Source organism: Canis lupus, chromosome 13, assembly GCF_003254725.2.
Source record: "Canis lupus dingo isolate Sandy chromosome 13, ASM325472v2, whole genome shotgun sequence".
Classification (NCBI taxonomy): domain Eukaryota; kingdom Metazoa; phylum Chordata; class Mammalia; order Carnivora; family Canidae; genus Canis; species Canis lupus.
In genome coordinates, this window is record NC_064255.1 from 9,771,881 (window position 1) to 9,789,357 (window position 17,477).

At 38.3% G+C, this 17,477-nt stretch overlaps 1 long non-coding RNA gene and 1 pseudogene across 1 annotated transcript; both read right to left on the reverse strand.

The window, feature by feature from the left end:
* Nucleotides 1-2,466: 2,466 nt before the first annotated feature.
* LOC112662505 (protein BTG3-like) lies at nucleotides 2,467-5,612 on the reverse strand (annotated as a pseudogene).
* Nucleotides 5,613-7,444: 1,832 nt separating this feature from the next.
* Nucleotides 7,445-15,871, reverse strand: LOC125752390 (uncharacterized). The gene is made up of 6 exons (XR_007401817.1): nucleotides 14,477-15,871; nucleotides 13,423-13,895; nucleotides 12,426-12,688; nucleotides 9,926-10,110; nucleotides 8,408-8,445; nucleotides 7,445-7,567 (listed from the first exon to the last, which is right to left on the reverse strand). It is a non-coding gene; the product is annotated as an uncharacterized LOC125752390 (long non-coding RNA).
* Nucleotides 15,872-17,477: the final 1,606 nt, after the last annotated feature.

Sequence of the window (17,477 nt, forward strand, 5' to 3'; positions counted from 1 at the left end):
TGCAGTGTTCCTAGATGGTTCATTCAGGGGACAAAGAATAGATGTGTGACCCAAATGAAAGAGGGAACTCAGACTCTGACTCCTAGTAATTAGAATTGCTAAAATGAAGGTTTGTGCGGGACATACTTATAGTAAAAAATTATTGGTTGTTTATCTGAAATTCAGATTTAATTACGTGTCCAGTATATTTTTTTGCTACATCTGGCAGCCACATCGTAATCAAAAGTCCTGGTTGCCTGACACAGACAGAAGACTGCTGGGGTCCAGCTACTCTTCTGTCCACTACTTTTTGTCTCCAGGATTCACTGTCACTACCCAGGCTCTGTCCTGCCTCAAACCTGGTTATTTAACTATTCCCCCAGTTCTTTGACTATCCCTACCCCAAAATCCTCCCCTATATTTCTTTCTTTTTTCTTTTCTTTTGTTTGCGATTGTCGTTGTTGTTTTGTCTCAGATATGTAAAGTCGTTTTTTTGTAGTTTCTAGCAAAAAAATCACGGCAGCAACACAACTGGCATACCCATGCTGGAAATAGCCAGGGTATTTTGGCCCAAAGAAAATCTCTAAAACTGAATTTATTGCCACTAAGATCTAAGATAAAAATATTGACTTAGAAAATGGACCCTTCTGACTTCTCCAGAACTTCAGACCTGGCAATATGGGGCTGCAGCTCCACTGGGTAAGAACCATCTGGATTAGAGCAGTTGTCCTCCATAGACAGAATATGCACTTGTTTATTTATACTACCTGCCAGGCCTTGTGGGTGTTTGAGAATGTGATCGATGATACGTATAGTGCCTTCATGCTCCCTGGTTCTTTAACACTGCCTGATGCAGTTCAGTTTAACTCAATAAATCTTTGCTTAGCACCTAAAGTATTTGGCACTGAGGAGAATGAAGGAAGGTTCAGTTCACACCATCAAAGAACCTCTTAGTCTAATGAGTGTGGCAGACACTTCGAAGGAGAACTTCATATGTAATATGGTGAAAGAAATAATGGAAGTAGGTCCAGGGTAGTATGAGAACCAATAAAGATCATTTCATTCAACCTGGGTTTCTGGAGAAGATGAAGCCTCCCTGAGACTAGAAGGATAAGGAAAAGAAGACTTGCTGAGAGGTGAGCAAGTTGAATAAAGGAGAAAAGGCATGAAACAGCAGATGAAATGTAAATAAGTACAAGGTTATTTTTTTTCTTTTCTTTTCTTTTTCTTTTTTTTATTTTTTTAACAATGAGGTGATTTCTGATGCCATGGCTCTAGGGGAACCTCTGGCAATCTCTAACTCCTGACTAGACTTTAGTCCCAGGTTCTGTTTTCACTTTGCTAATAGGTATTCCCTCAATCTTAGCCCTCCAGGATGTACTTGTTTGACCAGTGTTAATTTTCCATTCTCTGTCTCTCTTGTCACCCTCCAGAGAAGTGGGAGCCCCCTCACTTAAAGAAAAACTTCATAGCGCCACCTCCAGGCCAATGACTTCTCAGGGATCCAAGCCCACAGTGGGTCAAATTCGTCTTTTTTTTTTTTTTTTTTTTTTAATCTACCTGCTTCTATATCTTCAAATTCTGACTAGGATTTTATGATTTCTAGGTAAGTAACAGATCTCTTAAAAAGTATCATACACGTTCAGCATTAAGCCTCACAGACCAGAATCAATAAGATAATGTTACCATCAATTTGTTCCATTTGTTTCTCAACTCTTAGAAGAAAGCTGTTCTTCAAGGGAAGAGTTTTGTCTTATTCAGTGCTGTATCCACAGTTCTGCAAACACTATTTCACACATACCTTAACAAATATCTACTTAGTTTAATTAGTGATATAAGATTTGCCACTTATTAAAAATATAGATTTTTTTATAGTTTCACTTGCATAACTGTTTAAAATGCAAACAATTCCAATAATCTTTATCAAGCAAATCAAATTAGTGTGACTGGATAATTTGAATATAGACCATAAGCATTCCTTCTTTTTGATACTTAAATGAAAATTGGGCATTTAAATCACAGGCTTACCCTTAGAAAAGACAGTGGGTTGGTTGCAGCCAAAATTATTTCAATATTTTTGTATGGTATAGGGAGCCAAATGACTAATCTAACTAAATAGTCCTTTTTATTTATTTTTATTTGCAGCATGGTTCACGCAATTCTTCTAAACAATGACATAAAAGAGATTTCCTTGTGTATAACTTACATACCTCCCATAAAGTAAATGCTCAAAGATGCTAGAACAGATCACCTGCTGCTGTACTGTTCTCATATCCAACAGAGTTGATTCACGATATATAAATACTCAAATCCAATATTAAAAACTCAGGTACTTGACTAACTTTAATAAAGTTTCTCAAACTCTATCAATATATTTAAAGTACATATATATTTTAAGAAAGATTATTGTCAACAACTTCTCTATAAAAATAAGTTTAATGGTTTGGCCCATCTAACTTTACTACTATGAGTATGAACATTTAACTTTTAATATGTGGTCAGGCTTATCCTACCTTCTCTCAACATTAACACCAACCAAATCAAAAGGAGGTAGTAGAGTGCTAACACGTGAAGATTAATCCAGTGATTCCTGTCACAATGCTTTCCAGGAGGAGGTACCCATGTTACTGGATTTGGGTGATATGGTTTGTTCTTAATTCCCCGATTTGGACAACCAGATTGAATAGGAAGAGAATAGCGATTCTGATGGCCATTCCCTCAGCACATTCCTGGCTTCTTTCTGGACAAAGGGTGCCTTATTGGAGGAGGCAAGAATATCAGTTCTGAAATCTGGTACAAAGGCGTGGGGTTGCAGTCACTGAAGTGGGTTTCACTCCTACTTCCTTACTTATTTCTTCATCTGAAAGAGAGGATCCTGAATGAAAATCAGAGGTAATGCTATCAAAGCTGGATAGAACTGGAGCGTGATATGATGAGTGAAATAAGTCAGTCGGAGAAAGACTTATCGTATATTTCACTTATAGGTCGATAACGAGAAACAGCACAGAGGATCATAGGGGAAGGAAGGGAAGATGGAATGGAAAGAAATCAGAGAGGAAGAGACTCTTAGCTCTGGGAAACAAACAGGGTTGCTGGAGGGGAGATGGGTGCAGGGGATAGGGTAACTGGGTGACGTGATGAACACTGGGTGTTATATGCAACTGATATATTATTGAACACTATGTCTTAAACTAATGATGTACTGTTATGTTGGCTAATTGAATTTATTTTTTTTTTAATTTTTATTTATTTATGATAGTCACAGAGAGAGAGAGAGGCAGAGACATAGGCAGAGGGAGAAGCAGGCTCCATGCACCGGGAGCCCGACGTGGGATTCGATCCCGGGTCTCCAGGATCGCGCCCTGGGCCAAAGGCAGGCACCAAACCGCTGCGCCACCCAGGGATCCCGGCTAATTGAATTTAAATTAAAAAAAAAAAAAAGCACCAGGACGTCTGGGTGGCTCAACGGTTGAGCATCTGCCTTTGGCTCAGGGTGTGATCCTGGAGTCCCAGTATCGAGTCCCACATCGGGCTCCCTGCATGGAGCCTGCTTCTCCTTCTGCCTGTGTCTCTGCCTTCCTCTACCTGTCTCTCTCTCTCTGTCATGAATGAATAAATAAAAAATATTTTTAAAAAATAAAAATAAAATAAAAAAATTAAAAAGCACCAATGAACGCCTTGTTTTTCTCTCCATCCCAATAGCACATCTCCCATGGCTCCCCACCCAGAGTGAGTCCTTTGGCAACCTAGGTCGACATACAAGATGCCCCTGTTCTCACAGGCTCAGGACCTCTGGATCAACTGTGAAACTCACTGACACGAATACATCTGTAGGCCTGTCTTTTTGATGGCTTTTCTGGATATCACTGATTTTTGTATTACTCTGGAAGTAGCAGAGTCAATTTCTCAGAAAATCTCACAATGGCCTCTTTTCTCCACTTACCATGTTTTTGAACTCGCCTTGTGAGGAAGAAGATAACAGCAGCAAATTCTTTCTTCACTTTTCCCACCACCCCCTGGGCTCTGGGGCAGCAGACCTGGCAGCTGCACAGCCTTCCAGCCCCGCAAGAACCAAGGCGCCACCTCCCCTCAGAGAGCCTAGTCCCCAGCGTGTGGTTCCCATATCATCTCAATGTTTCTCTTTAAACTATAAGATTTATCAAGTGGTAAGCTGGGAATTATTTTGTTGTGTTCCTTATGAGGTATTTCAAGGAGAGAACCAAAAGACGTATTAGCACTTTACTGGAAATTGCCTATCCACTTCCCTATTGCCTATTTATACCTAATCTTATTCCAGAAAAGATTCAATGTGGCTTGCAGAACTACATAAACTACTTCAAAAACATAAATAAAAGCAGAGCAAAAGAAAGAAACAAAGGATATAAAGCACAACTAAGAATGAGTGTAAAATGTACATCATAAAGACCCGTATGGTTTACTACAACTGAGTCACAAATTTGGCCCTGAGCACTCTACCAAGTTCACTGGCAGAGGGAAACCTGATCAGTTCCTCAACGCACAGGGTTTATAATACAGAAACAGCAATTTATCATGATGAACGTGATGATTACTGTCCCAAGATCAGACAGGATGTGCTTACTAATGTTCTTATATTTTACCTTAATATAGGCTGATGATCACAGTAGAGAACAATTTAATAAAAGCAGTTCTGCAAGGAGGAAATAGCTGCTGGTGACTTGCTTCTCCTTATTTACCTACTTGCTATAATCAGCGTGACTAGCTAAGAATTATAGTATACACAGCATGCAGTTGCCACAACAGTCCCTTATGCAGAATTCTCCTATTTCTTTCCAAATTATCACTTTATTCTCTATGCAATATATTTCTAATCAAGCACAGAAGCAAAAAATAATGCTGTACCTTTAACAATATCATTCAAGAAAGAACCACCAATAATCCTGATTTCTATTATAGGCTTTTTTGTTTGCTGCTGTATAAACAAAATTATGATCTTTACCATTTAAAAACTCAGACATATCCTATCCCATTTCTATTTGCATAAAGTCTATGGAGTTCCACATTGCATCAGCCGTGGCATTTTAAATCTCTGGATATTTTAATTATTTATGACAAAGATGGATAAAGATTATATTGTTTGATGGAGTCATGTTGACAAGCAAATAATGGTGTTTTTAAAAAGGAAAATGTGAGATTTTACTTTCTAACACATGATTGTTTCACCTTATAAACCTAAGGTTAAAAGAAAAGTTTTAAATCAATCACTGGGTGGTGGGTAGAGATTTTAGATTCCAATTGAACAAGCCTACTGGCACCATGGCCATATGCTAAGCACTGTACCAAAAGTTTTCACACAAATATACCAAAGTAAGTGTCCTGACAACAGCCCTATGAAGTGAAGGCTATCATTCCTATTTTACAGATAAAGAAGTTGGGACAATAGTGCTATGGTCAGTAAACTTTTTCTATAAGGGACAGAGAGTAATTATTTTAGACACTGTGGACCATTAAAGACTTTGCAACAACCATTCGGCTCTGCTGCCGGAATGTGAAAGGCATAGACTGGACTGAAAGGAATGGCTGTGGCTGTGTTCCAGTAGAATCGTATCCACGAAGGAGATAGCAGAGCCACAAAATACAGGTCCTTGGGCCATAATGTGCACACCTCTGAAAGATAACTTGCTCAAGATCACTCAGAAAATTTGGATTAAAATTCAGATTTTCTGCTCTGAAGCTCAATGTTTTTTCTAATCTGCCATCCTTTCTTTAGTGCCTAGACATCCATTTTAAAATAACAAGCTATTTGTGGACAACTTTTGATCAGTTGTTTTTAATCTAGCCAAAATAAAATTCCAGAAAATTTGTTTGAAAAAAATGTTTTTAAATATTCAATCAATTATCTACTAATAGCTTTATGTATATGTTGACAAATACACTTCAAAAATGTTTTTGTTGGAGTTCAAAGATACCCTCTTTTTTTATTATTGAAATGAGGAACAGTCTAAAGTCAATGATCTATCTCTACATTTAAAAAAATTTAAAAAATGAAGGGCAAATTAAACCTAAATCACACATAAATATAAGAGTAGGGGCACTTGGGTGGCTCAGTCAGTTAAGTGTCTGAGTTCAGCTCGAGTCATGATCTCAGGGATCTCCTGGGATTGAGCCCAGCAGGGAGTCTCCTTCTCCATCTCCCTTTTCCCCCACTTATGCACACATGTATACTCTCTCTCACTTACTCAAATAAATCTTCAAAAGGGGAAAAAAGGTAAGAGTGGAAATCAATGAAATAGAAAAATCAATGCAGAATATCAGTAAAACCAAAACCTAATTGTAGAGAAAACAAAAGTGGAAAGACCTTTAGACAGCAAATAAGAGAGCGAGATATTTTTACCCTGGTATCACAAATGAAGACACTGAGACATGCCGTGGAGAATAAATGTTCTTGAGGTTATCTACCCATTAAGTGACAGGATCTTAAACCCATGTCTGCTGAGTCTAAATTCCATGTTATTTTCAATATGCCAGCAGTGAGTAGACTACATTGTATATTGTGGGGTGTCATGGACAGACAAGTTTTCCCATCTATTTTCCCTCAGCCTGAAATGTACGACCAAGCACTAAAAATGGAAGTGGAATACTTTTAGCACCTAAAGTTAGACACACTGTCATATTACTATCTATCAAACAGTAGTATTATGAGTTTATTTCCAGAGTCACAGCATATGGCTGTTCAATAGAGAACTCTAATCAGTACTTCGCACTATGGTCTGGGCGAGTGGCTCTTCTGCAGGTGTGCAGCAGGCCACTTTCATGACTACACTTGGTGGTTGCTCTGGTTCATTCATTAATTCACCAGATATTTACTGAGTGTCTGCTACGTGCTAAGCACTGGGATAGACTCTGAGGACACAAAGATTAGGAGGGATCTTAGAGTTTAGTGGGGAAAATGAGCAAAGGGACAGGTAATTGTAATACATCATAGTGAGAGCAGAATGAACTGGTGACTCTTACGAGAGACTTCTAATTTAGAGGAGGAGTGAATATTGGGATTTGCCTCTATTTTCTTACCATATGGGCTTTTTACTCTTGTGCCACTAACCTAGGGTTTCGGCTCCACACAGGTAGTGCTGCACCGAAGGTCAAAGTAGTGATGGCCTTGTTCCTGGCTCCTTTATGGGAAGATTATGGTGGACTCTTAGAGATGTGGGTTCATTATAGATCTCTTAGGTAGTTAATCTATAAAGCAAACAAACCCGTGTCTGACTTGATTGTCTTTCTTTTTAATGTCAAAGTTATTAGACTAACAGACTCTTCCCATCAATGACAAAGCTGAGAAGAAACAGGAAGGGAAGGGGATGGAGAAACCTCCTTCTCCCAGAGCTACAAATATCTCAAGCACTGTACTTGTTCATGAGTGTCTTGTTCATGATGAAATCCCTCTCCCACCCACACCCTGCACATGAGCTAGTGCTGGATTGTACTTCACCATCAAATGTATGAATGGATGATTGAATCTTAGACGCATGAAAGTACTAGCCAGGGAATGTGGACGTTTCAGTGGGTAGGAAAGAATCTTCCAAGCAGAGTGAACAGCATTTGCAGAACCCTGCAAAAAAAAAAAAAGCAAGGAAGGAAGACTATGCAACAGAAGTTCCTGTAACATAAAATAGCCCAGACTAGCAAGAGAATTGAATAGAAAGAGGTTTATAAGATCTGAAAGTTAGAAATGTAATTGAGTCCAATCACTGCTCAGTTCAATCATTTGGCATCATGCCTTGCTGACTAAACTGTTTCCCTTTCTATGGGCTGGGTAAACATTCACTAGCGTATCATAATATCTAGTTAATAAAACATTAAACCACCTTCTCTATGTCAATTTGCACTTATGGGGGTATCAATAAATGAATCTATCATTGTGGGTATAAGCACATGTGAGATTTGAAATACAATGTATTTACAATTATCTCCAATTTTAGTGACTTTATCTGAATTTTCATGGTTGGGAAGTTTGGAAAATCATGCTATAATTTAAAGATACTGTTAATCAATCTGAAAATTAACATTTTCTCTCTTGTGCTTGCAGCAATAGCTTCTGAGAACTTTATTTCAATTAGAAATGTCCAATTATAATAAATGCCTCTAATGAAGATGTAAAAGGACAAGGATAAAAGTGAAGAAACAGGAAGACTGAAGAGATAGGTTCTAAAGGGCAACCATTATTCAGTTTCTTGTAATTGCCTTCAAAATTCCCCACCTCCCTTAAAAGAAGAAAATCTGAATTATATATAATGTATTAGTAACAATTGTACTTTGGGAGTTTTTCCAGGCAACTCACATAAATGGGAAAACAAGTGCATGTGAGGTCATGTGTATCCATCCATCTGAGTACTTAATGATAATAATATTAATTTTAAAGTACGTTAGGAAAGAAATGGTTAATCCTTACCTATTGTTCTTAGGTACCTGTTGTCTTGTTCAGATACACTTGTGGAGAAGGTAGAAGAAAATAAATTGTCAATTGCCAGCATCTATTCATTTTAACCTATGAGCTCATATTTTAACTCTAAGAATTTTTAAATGTCTTAATTCTTAATTACTAGGACATTAATTCTGCAAGCTCTGAGTTCATGTGGCACACATGTGGGAATATTTACTGATCAGCTTGTAAGAAGCAATTAAAATTCAAGGGTTCTTCCAATCACACAAGTTGCTTTAGAATCAAAGCCTATTTGAATGAAATCTATAAGCACAACATTTCTTTCAGCAAATCAGCATCTAAGGATGGAAGAGCACATGCAAATTGATGTCTGTGTAAGAAGATAGATTTAAGTCCAGAGGCAGGGGAGACTTTGACAAACTTGTCCCTACTACAAATAATGAATTTTTGCCCATAAGGAAGCCTAAGGCTTTTAGGAGACTCCATAGGAGGTCTATGTAATAAATATATGTCTACTATTTGTCTACTATCTACTATCATGTTTCCATGATTTAGTTTAATTCTCACATTTCTATGAGTTCAAGAGGTTGGCTCTATCATTTCTATTTTCCTTGTAGGGAAAGTGAGGAAGACAAACTTGACCAATGACACAGCTTAGAAGAGGAGCAACCAGGATTTGAATCGAATTCTAACCCCAAAGCCTCTGTTTTTTCTTCTCTACCCACAAAGTGCCAATTCTACATAAGCCTTTTGGAAATATGCAGTTAGTGGTTTGGGATATATAGCAACTTTAGTCCTGGTGCTCATACATCAGTACTTGTCTTTCCTTCAGAATAAAAGGGATGATTCATTGTCATGGGGAAAAGTCTAAAATCACCTATCCCTATAGAAAAGCCCACCTAAAGTACTCTAAACAGAAGAAACTCAAAATGAATGTATTCTATTTACTGTGGTTCACATTTAAATATTACTCTATAGACAAAAAATTGACATCTGTGGCTGTTAATATAATCACAGAGGTAGAGAACCTTCTCTCATCTCTTCTTGAATGTGAAACATTTAAACAAGAAAATTTCTCCAAGAATGTTGTTATTGTTATCACAAATTAACCATAATCTCCTTCCAGATTCCAATTCTGGAAAATCTGCCTCAATAAAATTCCATTTAAAAAAGAAATAAGGTACAGAATGAACCACAGGCTTCCTCAGGGAAACTAAGGCAGGGGCAGGGCCAGTGATGAGCTTCATGGATTTCCTTTTCTTCTAGTCTTGTTTAGGTATTTAAACAACACAAGAGCTAAGGAGGCTGTCACTGAAGGTAAGACTGCGTGATGAGGACCCGAGGAGAATCGGAGAAAGGTGTCTCTAAACCTCCTGCTCATTGCATGTCTGTGGGTAATTCTTCCCAGCTACACCCCTAATCCTCCACTAGCTCTTCTTCCTTATGGCTCTTCCCAGATACTTTACATCTCAGACATTTGGAAACTATTTCAAAGTGAGGGCCTATAAATAACACTTCCTGTCATACCTAGATGTAGCAGAGAAGTTAGAAACATGGACTCTGGAGCCGTGTGGCTTGGATTTGTATCACAGCTTTACCATAGACTTGGGCATGTGAAACATGCTTCATTTCTCCATATATATAATATGGTAATGGCAGCATCTCCCGCACAGAGTTGTGGTGAAGGCTAAGTGTGGAACAACAAATAGTACCTGGAACAGAGTAGGTTTTCAGTAAATGTTAGCTGTTGCTAATATTTTGAAGAAGTAGTAAGTTGAATTCTCCACCTCCATAGCCGTATACAGTTGATCCTTAAACAACATGGATTTGAACTGCATGGCTCTACTTACACACAGATTTTTTTACAGAACAGTTCCATAAATGGATTTTCCTTTTGGCTTTCTTACTAACTTTTCATTTTCTCCAGCTTACTTTATGGTAAGAATACTGTGTATAATACATACAACATTACAAAATATGTATTAACTGCCTGTTTATGTTATTAGCAAGGTTTTTGGTCAATAATACACTATTAATAGTTAAGTTTGGGGGAGTCAAAGTTATACATGGATTTTCAAGTCTAAGTGCACAGGGGTTGGTACCCCTAGCTCCCATGTTTTTCAAGAGTCAACTATAATTATCAAAATTCCATTGACACTTCAATTTAGTTGTGAAAAACAGGGATTTTGTTCTAATCTTCATCATATTCTCATAAAATACTCAGAGAAAAATATCCCATCTGTCTATAAACAATATTTCAAACATCACTGGTCACTAACTACCCTCCACTCAAAACTTTTCCGTGCTCCTACACTTTATGATTACATGATATTAATGAGTTGAAGGAGGAGCATTCACATTTTGCTATGTTTATGTCCTTCAACTTTTAATGTAATAAATATTTTCATTTATTTTTTAATTCACTCTTGGTGACAACTCACCTAATGGCATGTCAATCTTTTCATGATTTTCCCCCTATATAAACACATGGCCTTTGAAACCAACAACAGTTGTTTTGCTTTCTTCTAAATCATATAAACAATTAGATTTACAGATGGCGATCCACTAGTCCCAGTTTTCTGGGGACTTTCTAGATTTAAGCACATGAGGGTAGAGCCTGACATGGGGCTCCATCTCACCACCCTGAGATCATGACCTGAGCCAAAACCAAGAGTTGGACGCTTAATGGATTAAACCACCCAGGCATCCCACCCCATTGTATTGTTATGAAGACTACATGGAGGGATACAGGAGAAAAACCTAGAACAAGACCTGGCACAATCCAAGTATTTTAAAAAGTATTGTATCATGCTATTACTTTGAACCAATCACTGCCTTCAGTGAGAGGGCAAGATACTGACTAAATTTGACTATGGCCTTCAAGGAGCAATACAGATGCTTTGGGGAAGTGATCCTGGGTCTAGGTCAAGCAAGGCTATCCTAAAGAACGCTGTGTTTATTCTCTGCCTTTAGTTTAGGAAAGGGGCCTAACCTCTCTATGTATTCATTTCTTTACAAGCTTCATAGAATCTACTGTTAGAATTAATCTCAATTCACTTCCAGGTTTCAGGTATATTTAGTCTTCAGTAACTTCTCTTCCCAAATAGGACATCAGGACATTTAACATTTCAGGCACATACCAGGGTCAACAAAAATAGCTTTTGCCTCTGTCTCACTGCCTTCTATTTTGAATATTTGTGTTAATAATGTGCTTCCTTGGTGCTCTAAACCAAAGGATTGTTTTCATACTAACCTTTTCATAGGTTGTCTTCAAAGAAATGTTGCCAGAACATCAATATGTTTTCCATTAGAAAACTGAAAATTTGTTCTCCACATAGTTCAGTATAAATGTGGGTATAATTGAGGATGTCTCACTCAGCCAGCCATGCTGTCATCAGGCATTTGTCACAGCCCCCCTCCCTGTCCCCAAGTTCTATCCTGCTCTCCTGGCTTTCCCACTTTGTTCTTAGTCTCTCCCTAATTCTGCAGAGTGTGCCACCTTTCACCACACAGGGAGATGATTAGTGATGTGCATCTGGGTACAATTATTAAAAGTGTAATTATTATTTACACTACTCCTACTGAAACAATCATGCCCATCATATCTTACTTGGTTTTATTAATTGCCAAACTCTTCCTTTGACTCCCTCAACAACATGGTACCTACTACTCAGTTTTCTTCATTGGAGAAACAAAAGTGGTTAAAGAAGGTAATGAGATCTTTCCCCTTGCTTCTACCTTGTGCATTTAGTCATTAAGGGCAAATAGGTATGGCATCTAAAGAGTGAGCAGCGGCTACAGGGAAGCTTGGAGCCCATCTCTAGAGCCACACGGGTATACCATTAGCCACAGTGGCCCATGATTCAGTTAAGTCCCACCACAAGCCAGGCTACCTTCCTGATCTCCTTCATAGGCCAGTCCAGGTACCCATAGAAGCAGCATCCTGGAATCAGAAGATCATGGAATTTTATACAGGCTTGGAGTTGGGTCCCTCCAAACAAAAGTGACTCAATCGGTGAATTTTTACCTGTTTAAATTTCCTGTGGGGCTCTTCTGAGATTCAAGTTCAGCAGTGGATGCAGGGCTTCATCTTCTGAATGGCTCACATTCCTCCTCATGTTCATTTCCACATTTCTCTGCCACATTCCAGACTGCTTTATCTTCTTTGATTCTCCTACTTAATGAAGTTTTTCTTTTACTATCTTAACTATACGGAGAACTATTTCTTTATTTTCTTGAAGGTCTTCATAGGCTGGAGGCTAGAATTCACATCCCATTACTGCATCTTCCCTTAAGTAAAAGAGTAATCATTTACTGAGTTCTAATGATTCCACTTCCATGGGTTTTTATCACATATTCTCTATCTCTCTTTTTTAATCCCTCTGACACAATCCTGATAAAAACAATAAAACTACAATTTATAGAAGGTCTGTTGTGGGTCAGGCACTTTGTATACATTGTCTCTAAATCCTTCCCAGTACCATGCAGTGAAGAGGTTATTGTCTCTATGTGGCTCTTTTCTATTTCACTTACTATGATCTGATACATACATATATACTTTATATGTCTATTCATTGCCACAACCAACTGGAATGTAAACTCCATGAGGACAGGGATATTTGTTTGGTCATCACCATATCACCAGTACCTAGAACTGGTAACAGGTTGGCAAGGACCCATCATTTTAATTTAGAGCATAGCATAATGTCTAGCATTTATGTATCACCCAATAAATATTTGTTGAATTAATTAAGAGATCAAGAATGACACACAAGACTCCTTTTCTACTTCTGTCTGCTTATATTTTATTTTTGACTTTTCATAACAAATTGACCCATTCTGTATTTATTTATTTATTTGTTTGTTTGTTTGTTTATTTATTTATTTAGTGAAGAGGGGCAGGGAGAGAAGCAGAGAAGGAGAATCTTAAGCAGACTCTATGTCCATTGCAGACCCTGATACAGGGCTCAATCTCACAACCCTGAGATCACGACCTGAGCTAAAATCAATGTACAGACACTTACCTGACTAAACAACTGAGGCTCCTCAAGTTCTAGGTATTGCACCTTCTATAATTGTGGCATCTGGTTAGGTGGTCTCTGCAAGATATTTGTCTTTACATCTTGTGTTAAAGCTTCAGGTCCACTCATTAGGCAGCCATTCCCAGGAAGGGAAGATGGAGATACAGTAGGAGAGAGCAAGAAAAAGTTGGAATCCATGAATATAATCTGGAATCCACAAGGAAAGACTGAAACCTGTGCCATTTCCTCTTGCCTCTGACCTTGATGATGTAGGAATCTGCAGAAATCAGGGCCTTTCTTCATAGAGTTAAATACACACACCTGCCACAGGATTCAGAGACACTGAAGAAGAATCCTGAGGAAGGTGGAGCCCTCAGAGGCCTGACAGTTGCCTCATGTGAATGAGTTAGACATCTGTAAGTTACAAAGTGGTCCTCCATATAGCTTACAAAAATATCCCTTGTGGCTCACCCCATCTGGAAACATACAGAAAAAGGAATTCTGAGAAATGTAGTTCAGTTTAGCAAAGTTGACACATTACAAAGCTGCCTCTCATATCTTCCAATTAATTGCTCATGACAGTTTTGAGTTGCATTTCCTATTTTTCCAGTGATTAATAACCCACCTTAATAAAGACTAGAAACTGGTTTTGTCTTTTATAAAGGTCTTAAGGTATTACTGAATTCCTATGTCTTGCCTCTACTATGCCACTTACAATTTAATAGGATACTGTCACTTAAATTAACTTCTCTATACATTTGTCTACAAATAACACTAAATCGAAATAAACACAGAAATAAAAATAATGCCTTAAAATGTTTAAGGCATTAAAAACTATTTTATAATTTTAAGGCATTTTAACGAAAATTAAAAAGTATTTCTTTTTCATATAAAAGAGGAAGTCTAGAGCTGGTTTGTCTGTGAACATAAGAAACTCAAGTTTTCTCTATCAATAAGTTGTAGCATCTTTAAAGTTACTTCATGGTCCATGAAGGCTGCTAGATCTCTAACCATTGCACCTACTTTCCAGGAAGAAATAAAAATTCAAAGAGCTTACCTCCCAGCTCCCTTGCAGATTTCTTGAAGATTTCCTGGAAATCCTGAAGAGCAACTTTCACTTGTGTCTCAGAGCTTCAAGAGAATTCAAGAGCTGAGAATTATAGCTATGTACATTGCTTCAGGGGTAATGAATATTGGGAAGGAAATAGCAACATCTGCCACAGTTCCTAAGAAGAAAAACTTCCTACACAAATCATACTTACCTGGATAAGATATTGCTTACCTTCCTAAGAATGAGAATAGTACTGAATATGAGGTGAGCTTTAAAACAGTTAATTTTGTGGCAAGTGACTTCATTCAGCACTGTCAACAAAGACTTTTGAAGCTCTGCACTTACAATGTGGGTCTTACAGAGAGAGTCTTCAAACTCTTAAGCTGAAGCAGTGGAGATAATACAGAAACCCAGATTCTGTGGTCAAAGACACGAAATGTGAATTTCTGTAAAAGGTGTGCAGAGTGTTATGAGAGCTCAGCGGGACACTGGGTACACATCAGTGGGCAGTGATGGCCAGAGGAGCTGGAGGCTGATGGAGATGGGATTCTGGATGGGGCCCAGGCTGCACACAGAGACCTCCATGAAACCATCCTGGTTGAAACCAGCTTGTGGAGACTGCAAGGGTCAGCCAGATGGGGACTCATCAGTTTACCAGCAGGCCTTTTCCCAATTGAGGGAAGGAGGGGACCCTGAGAAGAACTTGATATGGATCCAGAGGACCTGCAGAAGTGGAGGAAGCAATGCAGAATTTACTTTGGACACAGAATTCGTGTCTGTTTAATACCGTAGGGCGTGAGCCTGAACTTCCCACAGTTCCTTGCAGGTACTACTTTAAAGGTAGTTGTTCATTCACCTGATTATACTGTTGTCAAAACACTTCCCTGTCTTCATCATTAAGAGTGTTATGCCAAAGAAACAAACTTTGTTTGTACTGCCTTCCCCCTTAGCTTTAAAAAAAAAAAGTCAAAATTTGCTTGTCACTTAGCCATGTTGATTTTTTATATGAAATATGACTACACTCTAACGAGACTAATATCTTACAAATGCAGTGGCATGTATGCATCTTAGTGAATGCCAATTACTTCAAAGTGTCGTGGGGGAGGAAAGCAGGGTTCCAGTGGCTGCTATTGTTCCAAACATTTGGGGAGCTCATATTCTAGGATTCAAAGACAGTGTGGCTATTAGGGGTGGGGGAGCACTGTCATGTATGCTTCTTGTTTTCTATCCTGCTTGAATAAAGGAGGACTCAAAGAATGAGTCTGTTCAAATGGTAGGCACTGTCTGCGGAGGCCCAGAGCATATGGTTAAGAGCACAGACTCCAGGGACAGAGCTCCCAAGTTCAAACCCTAGCTGTGCTCCACATGAGCTGGGCAACCCTGAGTGAGTTTCTTCCCATCTTTGCTCTCGATGTTCTCACCTGCAAAGTGGGGATACTAAAAATAGTTTTACTCAAAGGGCCTGGGGCAGACCTGAGGCTTCAGGTCAGGTTTAAGTTATTTTAGCTGCAAAGATAAGGTCCCTGGGAACAACCAGAAGAAGAATACTATATTGCTAAACAAAGAAGTATGAACATTAAACTTATATTTTTTTCCTCACAAAATATTCTTAAGCAATTAAGTTAAATATGAACAATCGAGTACCTGCTATTTTAAAAGAAAGTTAAAATGGAGCACTCTTTATAATTAATTTCTTAAATCTTTTAAAAATAACAGATTCTCAATAATGTAAAGAAGGAGCAGAACAAGGTGCTTCTAAATTAGCATACCTGTTTTGAAGACAAATTAAAAGTTACAGAGAAAGGAAAGGACAGTCTCTAATTCCTCATCTAGCTTGTCTTCAAGAGCGTGGAGTCAAAGCTCTGTGCTCTGCGATGATTTGACTGCCTCCTCTCAGTAATCTATGTACCTAGAGTTGTGTCAGCCTGCCTGGTCAAATTTAGTTTGAGCGAACAAATTGAAAAAGTAGAATCAGTTGTTGGTTACTTTTAAAGATCTTCAAATTGCTTAATTACAGTCTTTACTGAATTTATCAAATCTATCTTTATTCCTCATTAAGAACAGAGCAGTTATCCTCAAACCACACGCGAAAACAAGACCACCCTCTGTGTAGTTACAAGGCCCTGGCGCCAATGGATCCATTGGGCTCCACAACTCACACAGAGGGCAGGACAGCAGACCAATCAAGCACGCCTGCCAACATTAAGTGATTCTTGCTGTGAAACTGTTCACACGCTCTAGAAATGTTAAGGGGCATTTGGGGTTTTGCATGAATATGTAAATTCAGGTGTGTGGATGACTATGCAAACAATAATTTTGACCAAAAGTGTGTTTCTTTTTTCCCAGATAGACCCAGATTTGAAGAAGCCACGTGGGTCCTTGACTGTGTGTTTAGGTACTTTGCAACTCCTGGCCATGGGTAGAATATTCTAGTTATTGGCCATGGCTGTCTCCTTCATTCATTTCCAAAAAGATATATTTGTTTTCAGGCGGTGTATCCCTATTTATGCAACATGTATAGGCGTTCTTTCTGGTTGTGAGCATTGCATGTGTACAAGCAATACCTGGAAGTAATTTATACAATGAGCTTGAATCAGATGGAGGGGGAAAGCTTTATTAATGCACAAAACAGAATTCTTTCAAATTAAGATGAAAGACTGTTTTTGCAGTACACATTTGCAGTGGATTTCAAGTATCATCTTTCCTCTTTCCCTATTATTTGCTTTTGTCCCCTCTATTTCAAAGTGTTAATCTGATGCTTTGAGAAAGTTTCCTTTAAAAACATTTTAGATGCTCATTATGAACTCACTGTAAGCAGTTCAAAGGAAAATCTCTAGGACTTCTGTAAGTTTTAGGAGATGTGAAGAACACCGTTGTATCTGGCATGATATTATGTTTTGACCTTCAGAACACCAGTAGGAATGTCAGTAAGCGGCAGCAGGATATATATGAGCATTATATGGATGCATGAGAAGATAAAGTATCATTTTCCAAAATGAATTCTACT